The sequence below is a fragment of the Lonchura striata genome, chromosome 2 (genome assembly GCF_046129695.1).
Source record: "Lonchura striata isolate bLonStr1 chromosome 2, bLonStr1.mat, whole genome shotgun sequence".
Lineage (NCBI taxonomy): Eukaryota > Metazoa > Chordata > Aves > Passeriformes > Estrildidae > Lonchura > Lonchura striata.
The window spans coordinates 54441050-54454350 of NC_134604.1; positions in this window are offsets into that span (position 1 = coordinate 54441050).

Below are 13301 nucleotides of genomic sequence, written 5' to 3' on the forward strand. Positions count from 1 at the left end.
AATATTTTGTTTCTTATAAAAGTTATGATATAATGAATAGAGTCCAGAATGCATAACAGGGCCTTGACATGAGCTGTACTAATCTTCAAAGCTCTTCAACTGATAGAAAACAAAATTATAAGAAAAGTGTACTTGTGAAGTTCCACACTTGCATGTTCCATGAGGATGATCTGTCATGATATTCATAAACATGGATATGTGGCCAGGACAAGGCTGTCTATGTGTCTCAGGGAGGGAAAAGATATTAAGTGTTTAATAGACCATGCCAGGGGAGAAACAGTGCAGGAAAGAAGATGCCATAGCTCCACGTCAGACTCCCATATGGGAATGTTCTTGTCACCTCTTGGCAGGCATTTGCTATTCTATAGCTAAATATGGCCTTGTGGATACATATTTCCTACTGTTTTCACTTGCTCATCGTCCTTGCCAGGTGTTCTACTGTGGAATTGAGATGCAGCTCTCTGCAGAAAGAGTGCTGGGTGGAGAGCCAGTCTCAGAGACAGCATTCGTCCAGCAGCAAAGGAGATGCAGAAATAAACCAACCCAGCCAACCCTCATGAAATATAAAAAGGTGGTTTAAGAACCACCACCATAGGGAATATGGGTTATTGGTATGTAAGCTAGGTAAACAAAACAGTACTACATCTAGAGTGGGTTGATGTTTCAGACAAGAGTAATTCCTCACTACAGGATTTTGGATAACCTAATTGAAGTGTGAAATCACCATAGTGGAGTTACTCAGCTAAACAGCTAAATCTTGTGAAAAGATTGGTTTAAATGGATTTTATAAACTTAGTACTGACAGAACCGAGAAGACAGATTTTTCAGTCTTTGGAATAACATGTGTTTTGAGGAAGGACATCTGTTTTGGGATAGAATACCTGCTGTGTAGAGCTGTAGGTCTGAGATAATTGTTCACATGATCCTCTGTAAATCTTCTCTCATCTTAGGTTAAGTTAGGAGGAAAAAAACCCAAACAGCAGAATAAAAATTTTAACCCCACCAATCTTATTTGTATGGCAAGAAGAATATGTTTTAAAACACTAAGTCAAAACTAGCCTAATTCTTGGTTTCAAAATCTTTAAATTTTTGTTTACTGTTTTGATAAACCATTTCTGTTGGGCCAAGTGTTTCTTTTTCTTTGTCTTCTGAGAAGGATGCCAGTGGAGATACTCCACAAGGAGCATCAGATGTGTGTGTCCTCTAATGTCTATTAATGTGCTGTTTGCCAGATGAAGAACCAAATTTTTTTTCATTAATTTTGATTCTCTCAATTACAAAGTAAAATACATTTTTCTAACCAAAAATAGTGTTGGAGACTCAAAGACATTTTCCAAGATGTAATTATCAAAGTGCATTTAAAGAAGCAACACTGCAAATGAACACACTTGCTAAAGTATTCCAGCTAAAATACTGAAAGACTATGATGATAGACAGCTTTTTAAAGCATTGCTTTCTGCATTCTCTTGTAGGACACACATGATGGGACTGTAATTCAAAAGCTACTTGCTTTGCATGTGTACAAGCTGTAAATTCTTTAGTAGGCATGTGGAATTTATTTGGCAATAAATTAAAAAGCTTTGAATAAACATTATTTCATGCATTTATATACAGGAGAATAATTTCTTCTGTGTAAATGGGAATGGGATTTCTGTATATATTTTTACACTCTACAAAATGAAGGTGAATATTTGTCCTTTTACACATCTTTTCTCATGAATATCTGGGATCTATCTAATTTTTGTTTCTGGCATTATTTTGAAAGTTTTTCTATCTGATAGTTCTCATTAAATCTCTCTTAACCCATAGGAATACATGAGCAGGAAAAAACACTGTAATTTTAGTAAGTTTTATTGCAGTTTGTCTTTCATGCAATCATTAAGACCTAATTAAAAACTCAGAACATCTTTTAGTTATCATTATATTTTATTGAGCATTTAAAAGTAAATTGTGACTAAGTGAATTAAAAAAAAAAAAACAACCTCAAAAGTTTCAAATCTTCTTAATTCTCAAGATTCTACTGTCCATAAATATGCCATACAGTTAACCATATTGTTTACTACTGTTGTTCAATGAGGAGAAATTATGGACATCACATAAAGCTCTACTGTCTTTTGCACTTCTTACTGTATAGCAATCAAAATGACCATCTACTTACTTACTAATGTTTTCCTAGTCAACAGGAATATTTTAGTTGACAAAACAAACCAGTAGAAAAACAAACAAATGATTCCAGACATATCATCCCTATTCATCAACAACAGGGGTAGGTTACATAAAGATTTTTATGCTTTGGTATTTTTTGTATTCCTTGTGAATAAGTATTCCAGTGTTCATTTGAATTATTTGAGAAGTTTTTTTTTTTTCTGAAGTTTGAGAACATTTAGAAAATTGTTTTATAATTTGACATATAAAACTGTGAAAATAATAACTAGAATGAAATTTTCAATTGTTCTTCCTTTAAATTAAAACAAAATAAGTGAAACTATATTTACAACAGAAGTAGTTCTTTATGGTATGTACAGGAATTTAGAAACATCACAGATCCATAAAATGCATTGCCTAGTCAGAAATGCAAACAAAACCATGTACATGTATGTACATATATGATCAAAAGCAAAATTTAACAAGATCATACATAAACATAGAAATTAGAAAATGGAACAGAACTCTAGGGACTGATATTTACTAACCCTATAGGTACCATCCTGGAAACTAGCTCACACTGCAAGAAAAAGACAATGTCATAAAGTGGCAGTTATATTTTGCTGTCATATAAATAACAATAAATAAGGAATGTCATTTCTCATGCCTCCAATTCACTGTCATTACATAGCTGCACTTCTAGGAAATTATTAGATTGTAAAAAGCCATCAAAACATGAAATAGAAATAAAAGTTAGGGTAACACAAAATAATTTAATGAGGAAATCATGTAATGAGTCAATTTGAAATTTGTATTCATCCTTTCTACTTAGCAGAACACTATTAACTTTTCTGGTACAATATGTCGACATTTCTCATTTGTTTCTAAGCATTATTTCTCTAGTAAACTCTCTTAAAAAGGAAAGTCTGTGTCTAATCAGCAGACACAGATTTCCTCAATTCTTACTTTGCCTAGACTAACTGAAAGGCACCCTGTTTTCATTGTGTTAATTTCTTGTGTAGAAAACAAGACCATCCTAGAGACAAGCATATGGGCCTCCTGCTGTAGAACTTATCCAACTGTATACTTATAAATCTTTTTAAATAGTCAGGAAATGCAGGAATGGTCATTGAGAATAGCCTTCTTCTATACATTGTCAAGTTCAGTAGGATAGATTTTGTACATGGTTTAAGATACGGAAAACAGCCTTAAAGGGATCACATAGAGCTATGTGGAAGCTGGATTGCATGAGCTCACTAGGAAAACATTGGAAGGAAGTGTCATTTGATCCACATGAAGATGTCATTGCAATCAAACTCCTGTCACCATTCAGGCAGAAGTTTATTATCTTTTCAGAGTGGTGGAAGGTAAATTAGCTTCCCTTTTAAAAAAAATATTTTGTTTTATAAAAGGAACTGTCTCTTCATCAATATCTCTGCAAGATAGCTGGAGGTTAGCCATCATCTATTAGATTTGTGTCCTTGTATATTTTTGCTCATGGCTTCTTCCTTTTCCTCTTATCATTTGTTCCAGTGAAAACTCCTTCCCCAGATACAATTAAAGAAGGAACAGCTGCTCCTTTCACCAGCCTTTGCAAAAAACTTTTGGATAATGAGAAATAATCTGAGCAGTAATAGCATGTTTCTCTAGAAGTTAAACAACATTGATTTAAATAAATTTGCAATTTTATTAATTTAATTGAATTTGTTCACTGAATTTACCTGCATCAATGAAAAAATGAACACATTTGCATTAGTTGAGCCTTTTTTTTTCATAAATATGGCAAAATGTTAACAAGATTTCTCCTGAATTTTAGAGCTTTCTAGTCTTACACTTTTTTGTAATTCAGTTATGAATCCATCTTGCATATGTTTGAAGAAAATATCAGAGCGATTATCAATGTAGTGTAAGGACTTCTTTAAAATACTTTGTCGCTCATATTTTATATCACCTTGTTACTTCATCTCCTCTGAAAACTTAGTTATGAAGCATAAAATTCATTACTTTAAAGTGAAAATTCCAGAACAATTTCATAGGTAAGAAAACTATACTCCAGAACATCCCTTACTTATTTCTTAAGCTTCAACATTAATTACATAAATTAGTGTCTAGCAACATTAAAACAAAAAGTTTTGATTTTGACATCCACAGTCATATTCAAAGTAGCATTAATCATTCTAAGGGTATAGAATGTGTGTGTATGTGTGATAGTTGTGTATGTCCTTCTTGTTCCTCCTTTGCTTACTTCTCTCCCTTCTTTCAGCCAACTTTCATGAGATTGACTTATGCCAATTTAAGTTTCTAAGTCAGAAAACTAAACCAGAGTTCACAATTTTATACTGCTTTCTCCTTTTGCAGATATTAGAAATAAACACAGTTTCAATAACTGATTAGTCTCAATGCAAAATAAAAAAATCTATGGTGAAACACCTCCAGAAGTTACTTATTTCTTTCTAATAAATGCAGAAGAAGCCCAACAAACTAAGGATAATATAGTTCAATACATGATTTAAGGCTTTTGAGTATCTGCTATCAGCATCAGCATATTTGGCTCAGTGTAGATAGATCAAAAACAGGTTCCCATGTGTGAAGTACAGCCAAGTCTTCACCTACAGAATACACACAAATGAAAATAAACAATAATAATATAAATTATATTGGATTTTAACTTACACAAGTGTGTTTACTAGCAGCAACTCTTGTATAAAATTGTTGTGCAAAAAAACCTATAATTATTTATTAAATTGCTATTCTTTCATGCTGATATTATCTCCATATCATTCAGTATTTCTGATTTACTATGAGACTAATGGTTTGTGCCACTTGGAATTCTTTTAGATTTTTTATTTCCAGAGTAAAATTGTGCATGTCAAGGTTTTGTAATGACTGATGAGTAGCAAAATGCAGAAGTTCACAAGATCTTTAAAAAGGAAAAATATTCATAATGGCTTCCTTTCCTGAAGTAAGCATTAACCAAAACCCTCAAATAAACCACAAGTCAGCACAAAACTTATTTACAATATGGATCATTAAATAAAAACATGTAATATTTTCTGTTTTCTGAATTTAGGTTCAGTAACTGCCAAAATTAATTTATTTCTCTGTGTAATTGAGTTGGAAATATATTTTAGCATTTCAAAGAGAGTTATTTGATCTGGCTCTGTAAGCAAAATATATATAAATTCCTTTTTTTCTTAAAAAAAAAAGAAAAATGGAAAAACTATATTAATTATAAATGTGTTAGTGTGGATTTCAGTTAATGTCCAAGAGTCTAAAGATCTACATCAAGATTTTTTTTATATTCCTCTAAACATTACAGAAAGCACAATCAAATCTGTTATTTTTAATTCTGTAATCTTTCACCATACTGTCTGAGTTTTCAACATACTCTTTTGTTGCTGTTTGCATACATTCGCATAAGCTGCCATCACTAGTTCCACTGCAAAACAAGCAAACAAAAAATTTTGCTTTTACTAGCTGTTTATAACATTCTTCATATTCCTTGCTATTTCTTCCCTTTCTGGCTTGCATGGAAGAGGGAATGAAACCAGTAATTTCTTCAGGTTTATACTCCATTTACTCCCACTGGTTTGTAAGCAGCAAAGAATGAGCAAACCCTATAATGGTATATCAGGGAAGAACCTTTGTTAAGAACTTTTAAGAATTAATTATATAAGCTACTACTATAGAAATGTAGCTCATGTTGCAAATAATAGGAATGAGAATCAGAATTTATAGCATGACCTAATTTATCAAACTCAACTTTTAAAAATTCAAACACAGTAGAAGTTTTGTGGTAATTTTTACTTGCTGATTATCACTGCCAACTTATCATTTTTTAACTTTGTCCACACAGATTTGTCAATTTTGCAAAACATGACATCTCTTGCTTTGACATTTACTATAATATCATTAAAGCCAGCCTTTTTTAAGGAAAAATACTGTTAGTTGGAAGTATAGATTTGGCCTATTATAAAGCAATTTGGAAGTTCTATGCTATGAGATTCGTGAGAAGTTTTACACTATGGGATACAATTTAAATCAAAATTCAATTTTCCAAATGTCTTATCTTCACCAAATAAGTTTTTCCTTGCTAACAAATCCTATTAAGTTGTAGATAGAACATGAAAAGCAAATGGTTTTGTTGGTCAAAAATTTAATCCTATTGGTTCCCTTTGTCCAGTAACTGACTTAGGCCTGATTAATTAACCACAATACAAAGATGAACAGTATAAAACCAAATCCCATGGGGCTTATGAAAGATAAGCTGTAATTAGCCAGGATGGAAGTATTCATAAATACTTATCTCTCTTGAGTATTTTTTGTCAGGATGCATTTTTTTTTAAGTTCAGAGAGGAAACATCATTTAGTGTTAGTTAACTGGCATTAACCTTCTCCTGTGGCGTGCAATCTATTTCACCTTCCTTAAAAATGTGAATGTCAGTTGATCATCTCCTTATCTGCATTTCTCCAGAATTTTATTTCAATGCAATAAAAAGACTTGTTCTCTGTTTTTCAAGGTCAGTGGTAATCTTAAATCTCCTAAATACCCATTTACACCGTATTTTAAGTTACCAGCATCTGAGGCACATATATATTCTGTTTCATGAAACCATTTTTCATTTTCAAGCATTTTAAGTTTTTATTCAAGCCATAATTTCCTAGTATAAAGTTTCCCACTATGACAGGTGATTTTCAAGTGCTAACAAAATCTTTTATTTCTAATGACATGCTCAGTATTCCACAAGCCTCAGCCTATTATCATTGGCTTCAGTAATTCACAGTGGGAAAAAAGGTTGATTCAACTGGAAATTAACATCAGGTTTCCTAATTCTATAAGCCATTTCTTGGAAAATTTTCTGAATGAAATTTCCTCATATATGCTGTTCTTTGTTGTGCCAACACCATACTTATCTTCTGATATAAGTGTAATAAGTAGTGTGCTACTTTTTAGGTTTGTAGAGCCAAAGAATCCATCCATGATAAGAAGTACTTGAGAGCAAATAAACTTTGTTTGCATTGTAATGCAGGGAATCCAAATATCATCAAAACAACTCTGAAGTAACACTAGAAGTTTAATGTATTTATAAAAGTGAGGGGAAAAGTACATTTGGTTAACAAGTTTAATAGCACTTTCTTTACCTGAAAAAATTGGTTCAGATTTATTTTCTTTCTTTAGGACCGTTCTGTTTATATGTAGTTGGGAATGATAAGAAATTGGACCACTGTACTATAGTTCCATTGCTTCCAGACAGCCAAAACTCCTGTTTGCAATTAAAGTATTCAATGGTTTTGTGAGTGTGTGTGCGTGTGTGTGCGTGTGTGCGTGTGTGTGTGTGGGTGTGTGTGTGTCTGTGCGCATAAAAAGGTTCTGCAGAATTCTGAGTCCTACAATATCCATTTTTACATTGCTTCTAGGCTCTACTCAGTTCCCAAATAGGCACTGGATAGTTCCATTTCAATTAACTCTCTCTAAAACCAGAGCCCACAAGATAGCTGTTTAGAATAATCTCTTCCAAAGACCAGTATAGTTGAAAATATATTGGATATGGTGTGTTTATTTTATCAGAATTCTTGAATGCACAAGCAGAGGATGATAAACATCCAGGAGGGTATAGCCATCTAGAGTCCTGAGTGCAGCTTTGGGCAGTATAAGAAGGACATCAAACTGATAGTGTGTCCAGAGGAGGCTGACAAAGACAGTGAAATGCCTCAAGGGCAAGACTTACCAGGAGCAATTTAAGTCACCTTGTTTGTTCAGCTTGTAGAAGAGAGGTCTGAGGGGAGGTCTTATTGCAATCTACAATTTCCTCAGGGGGCACCATGGAGGGAGAGGTCCTCTCTTTGCTGACCAGCAATAGGACATGAGGAAATGGAATGAATCTGTGTCGGGTGAAGTTCGGGTTAGACATTAGGATAAGACTCTTCACTGAAAGGGTGATTGGTCACTGGAACTGGGTCCTCAGTTACACTGGGGCACCTCTGGGGCACTAAGCCCATGAGAGATCAAGAAGTGTTTGAATGATGCTCTTAGTTTCATAGTTCTAAGTAGTCCTGTGAGAAGCAGGGATTTGGACTTGATGATCCTTATGGGTGTCTTCCAACTTGAGATATTCTATGATTCTATGAACTGCACAAAGTCAGTTAAAAAAGAAAAAAGAGCAATTCTATATTTCTACAGATATGTATATTATCTCATATTTGGGACAAAAAATAACCTGGCAACAAGAAGATAGAAACACACAGCTATAACCTCAACACAACCAAGCAAATTAAGACCAGAGAAAAAGGAGTTCCCTGAGTAGTGTCTTCCCCTACTCAGAGACACTGCACATTATCAGCACTGCTACCTAGATATAAGCAGGTCTCCCTCCACCTCAGTAGAAAGTTAGCATTGCTTTAAGATTTTACACACGTAACTTTGGAAATGAGCCTGCTCATGGGTTTCTTCAGTGTATTGGGTTTGCATGGCCAAGCTTTGCTAGTGGGGGCATATAGGGGTGGTTTCTGTGAGATGCTGCCAGAAGTTTTCTCTGTGTCCAGCAGAGCCAACCATGATTGCTCCAAAGATGGATGTGCCACCAGCCAAGGCTGGGCAGTTAGAAATTGCAGTAATGCCTCTGTCATATCTAAGAAAAAGAGAAAAAAAGTTATTCTGCAGATGGAATTGCTGCCAGATAAAAGCAAAGAGAAAATATATGAGATGAACAATTCTGCAGACACCAAGATCAGTGGAGAAGGAGGGGGAGGAGATGCTTCAGGCACTGAAGCTGAGATTCCCCTGAAGCCTATGTTGTAGACAATGGTGAGGCAGCTGTGCCCTTGCAGCCCATGGAGATTGATGGAGATCCAGCATGAGCTCTTGTCTCCATCTCCTCCTGGAGACAGGAGCCCATGCTGGAGAGGCTGTCCTTGAATGACTGCACCACATGGAAGAGTGCCCCATGCTGCAGCAGTCTGGGGAGGGCCATTGCCCATGGGATGGAATCATATTGCAGCAGTTTGCAGAGAGTTGCTGCTCGTGTAATGGACTCACTCTGGAGAAGTACATGGAGAATTGTCTCCTGGAGGAGAAACCCCACTTTGGAGGAAGGAAGGACTCTTCTCCCTCAGCAAAAGGAGAAAAATCAGGTGATGAGCTGACTATAACCCCCAATTCCTGTTTCCCTGCTGGGGTAGGACGTAGGGTTAGGAAGGACAGAGGGATGAGGGAAAGTTTTTGAGGTTTTATTTTACTTCGCATTATCGTGTTCTGATTCTGCTGGTAATAAGTTCAAATAATATCTTTAATTCTAGCCTGTTTTGACCATGATGGTATTTGGTAAGTGATTTCTCCAGATCCTTAACTCATGAATCCTTCTTTATGTTTCGTCTCACCTAATCAGCTGTCAAGGGAGAGGCTTTGATGGATGCCTGGCTTTTAGTCAGTTAACCCACTCCATAAGATTATTTTGGTTAGCATTTCCTTTACTTGATTATGTTACTTTATAAAGAACAAAAATATATGTCCCTGTCCACCCCCCCACCCCCCAAAAAAGACAAAACTGCAAGGTTTTAAAAACTCTAAGAATTTAAAATCTTCATACCGTTACTTAACTCTGAAAGATAATATTTAAAGTATTATTCTTAAAATTACTTCTATGACAGTCTTGTAAGCAAATAACAAATGCCTGGTTAGTTATCCCTTGTTTTGTATATCAAGCGAGCATAAAAAGAAATGAAAACACATTTAAAGGAAACAAAATATCAGCAAGAAATAACAGCAAACAAGAATGTATTTAATACAGCTATAGAAATATATCCTAGTGACATTTATAGCAGAGATTAATTTTTAAAATCAATTTATTACTAATGTTGGAAAAAAAAAAAACATGGTACTAAAAAGAAAAATAATATGCAAGGTATTGCAAAAAAATCAAAAGCTAAGAATGATACAGATGCATTTATAATATTGTATCAGGATGTTTCCAGCATTTTGTATTGTCTCCAGGAGGATACTGCACTTTGAATTATTAAGCTTTACAAAGCACCAGGTCTGTCTTTTGGTAATTTGTACAGCATCTGGTTTAATAAGTCTGATCGTAAGTAAGACCAATAAATGTCACAAGGATAAATTACGGGTGGAATTTTCACTTCAACACTGGTCCTGTTATATATTGTCCATGAGCTGATAATGAAGATTAAAATCCTTTTATTCTGCTTGAATGTGAAAAACCTGGAGCATGATTCAGAGCCATATTCTGAACAATATTGAGCACCTTAAATTCTCACTGATCACAGAATGTATTCTGATAAAAATCAGAGTCAAATTTCTATTCAGCTCAGGTTAATGAAAGTTTGGTCACCGAGTGCTGTGTTATCAGAATTTGTCTCATATGTTGAGACAATAGTTCAATTTAAGAAAATTGTATGGGAAATAGAGACTTATGTAATAGAACTCCATATAACATGGAGTTGTACTGTTTTACTTTATTCAACCTAATGATTTCCATTACCTCTTTAGTAGATAGAATCCATTTCAAAAACCAATAATCTCTTGAAACCCACTGAGCCGCAAATTAGTCATTAGAGAAAATTTTCAGAGTTCATTACCTTTTCCATAGATTTTAGCTTTTCATTTCCTAAAAACCCATGTCTAGTGTTGTTCATAAGAAGAGAAAGGTAAATTATTCACTTCCAAAAGAATGATTCTAGTATTATTCATGCTACTCACTTATTTATTATTTGCACTGCTGCAGTTTTATTAAAGGTCAACCCTGTATCACTCTTAACCTTGAATTTATGACTTTGTATACTAATAGGTTTTAATGAAAATATAAATGGCATGAAGAATTCATTGTGTGCCACTTTAATGACCTACTATTTTCTTAGGAGGAATATATTGTTTTTCTAAACTAGTGAAATACTCTCTATCTCACACACACACACACAAATATACACACACACAAATAAAGGCATAATTTCCAACACAGAAGGGAAAATAAGAAATGTGGTTCGTGGTTCCATTTTTTCCATTGCCTTGGTTTGCGTTGTTTATTGCTTTTCCTAAGTTACACCTAAAGAGTCCAGGCTTTTTGACTAGAAGGCTGGGCTGAGAGCAATTGAGTTCTGGTTTGTCTCAGAAAATGTTCAGTCCACAGTAGGAAATTAGAAGATGACAGAAATCTGAAATATATTAGAGAAACCATTTTCAAAGTGCTTGGAAATATGACAGAATTAAAAATTATTTTAGGGGAATCCAGTCTTGTTATAGTAAGTAATATTTAGCAAAACTCTGGTGCATAAATATGAATACACCAAAATTACTTATCAAATTATAAGAATCAGACTCATAATTCACCAGCTTTTCCATACTTGCCTAAATAAATATTTCTTCCATCACTGTAAAGCATGAAAAAGTTTTGCTAAATAAGTTACCAAAGTACAATTTTTCTAGAAACAAAAAGTAACACCAGTGACAGCTATGCAATCACTTGGAATGATTTATGTGCCCTGACTACATCACTGTGTTGTTTACTCTATGCTTACACTGCCTAAATTGGCAATTAGTTTCTGAAAAAATGTATAGAGAAATAGGGAGCTGAATACTTGTGAGGCTGGTGCTGCAAACTCTGTAAGGGCAACTCAGAGCACTCTGGTTTAAGGACTACTTTGTGTAGTCCTCAACTGAGCATGAAAGGCTTTGGCCAGGATAGATATAGTCCTTAATAGGTGATAACATTGTGACAATGTTTGACAGTCATTTGAAGAGAAATCAGATGCTTAAGAAGGAGAATTTTATTGCTTGTGAGGGAATCTGCCTAACATTCATGGCTGGAATGAGGACATCACCCAAAAAATGTTAAATTATATATATATTTATATAAATATATATATATATGTTATTTTTCTCCTTTGATCATTCTGTGTTTGCTCTCTTAATATTTGGCTTTAAGAAAATAACTGTGTTCCTGCCTTTTCAAGGGAAAGACATAAATATTTTGAATTAATTGTATCTTGCAAGAAAATGGATTGTAGGCTGCACATGCGGCCTATAACTTACTGTATGACCACAGGTATTGTTTGTGTCCCTCTATCAGCATCATGCAGTGCTCACTCAGGACATGGTTGAAATGGATTAATTTAGAAATCTCAAGAAAAAATCAGAAGTACAATCAATTCTGTCAGCCTTATGGCAGTACCTCTTTTTAAATAGTTATGCAATATATCAAGACTTTTTGTCAGATATACAACATTAATTTTTAAGCTATGGTGTCTAAAATTTGAAACATGAGCTTTAATTTTGAGAAATATTCTGAATCTACATTTTGACTTGAACAAGTGTTCAAAGATATCAACCTCATATCTCAGGATGGACATTCAAAACAAGAAGTATTGCGTGAGAAATTTGGACTGAAGGATTATTAAAGGAATCCTGGCAGCATTTTTTCTCAATTTTCCCTACCTGTAGCAGACTGAAATCATAGAAGCAAGGAAGCAATAATAATAACAATATGCAGAGTGCAATTGCTATCCATATTTTAAGACTGCTTAATTTCTCATCTACCATAGTTATGATTAGCAACCTTCTGAATAAAAGAGAAATACCCTGAGTATCTATTTATTTAATTTAACCAGAAGCCCAGTTTATTTGTATGCTTCCATATCTGTTTCAAGTCAGTAAATAGAACCAAGTTTCATAGATTTGTCACCTCATCCACTGAGATCCTTTTTCACTGAGATTATAAATTTATCTCTCTATTATCTTTGGAAATTTGCATGAATCACATTTGCATGTTAAACTGTGTTCTGCTGATAAGTCAACAGCCCTCCAGATTTTCCAGATTTTCTTATCTAAGATGTCTCTGAAACTCAATCTACAATTAAAAAAAAAAAAAAAGCAGAGCAGGAGGGAGAGAAGATACAACTTACTGACATTGTGCACCTGGTGCTATATATTTAAACTAACTCATCTGTTTTATTTAACAGTACATCTTCTTTCTCTTTGCTTCTCTATTAGCATTATCTTGATATGTCTCTTAATTTCACAGGTAAAAAGTATCTTTATATGCTGACTCCTTGTTAGTGACCAGGAGTGAAAAAGTTTGAAACTTTACAAATATATTTCATTTTAATTAAAAACCACTAACCTGACACAAAAACTTGTAGCAGCCATT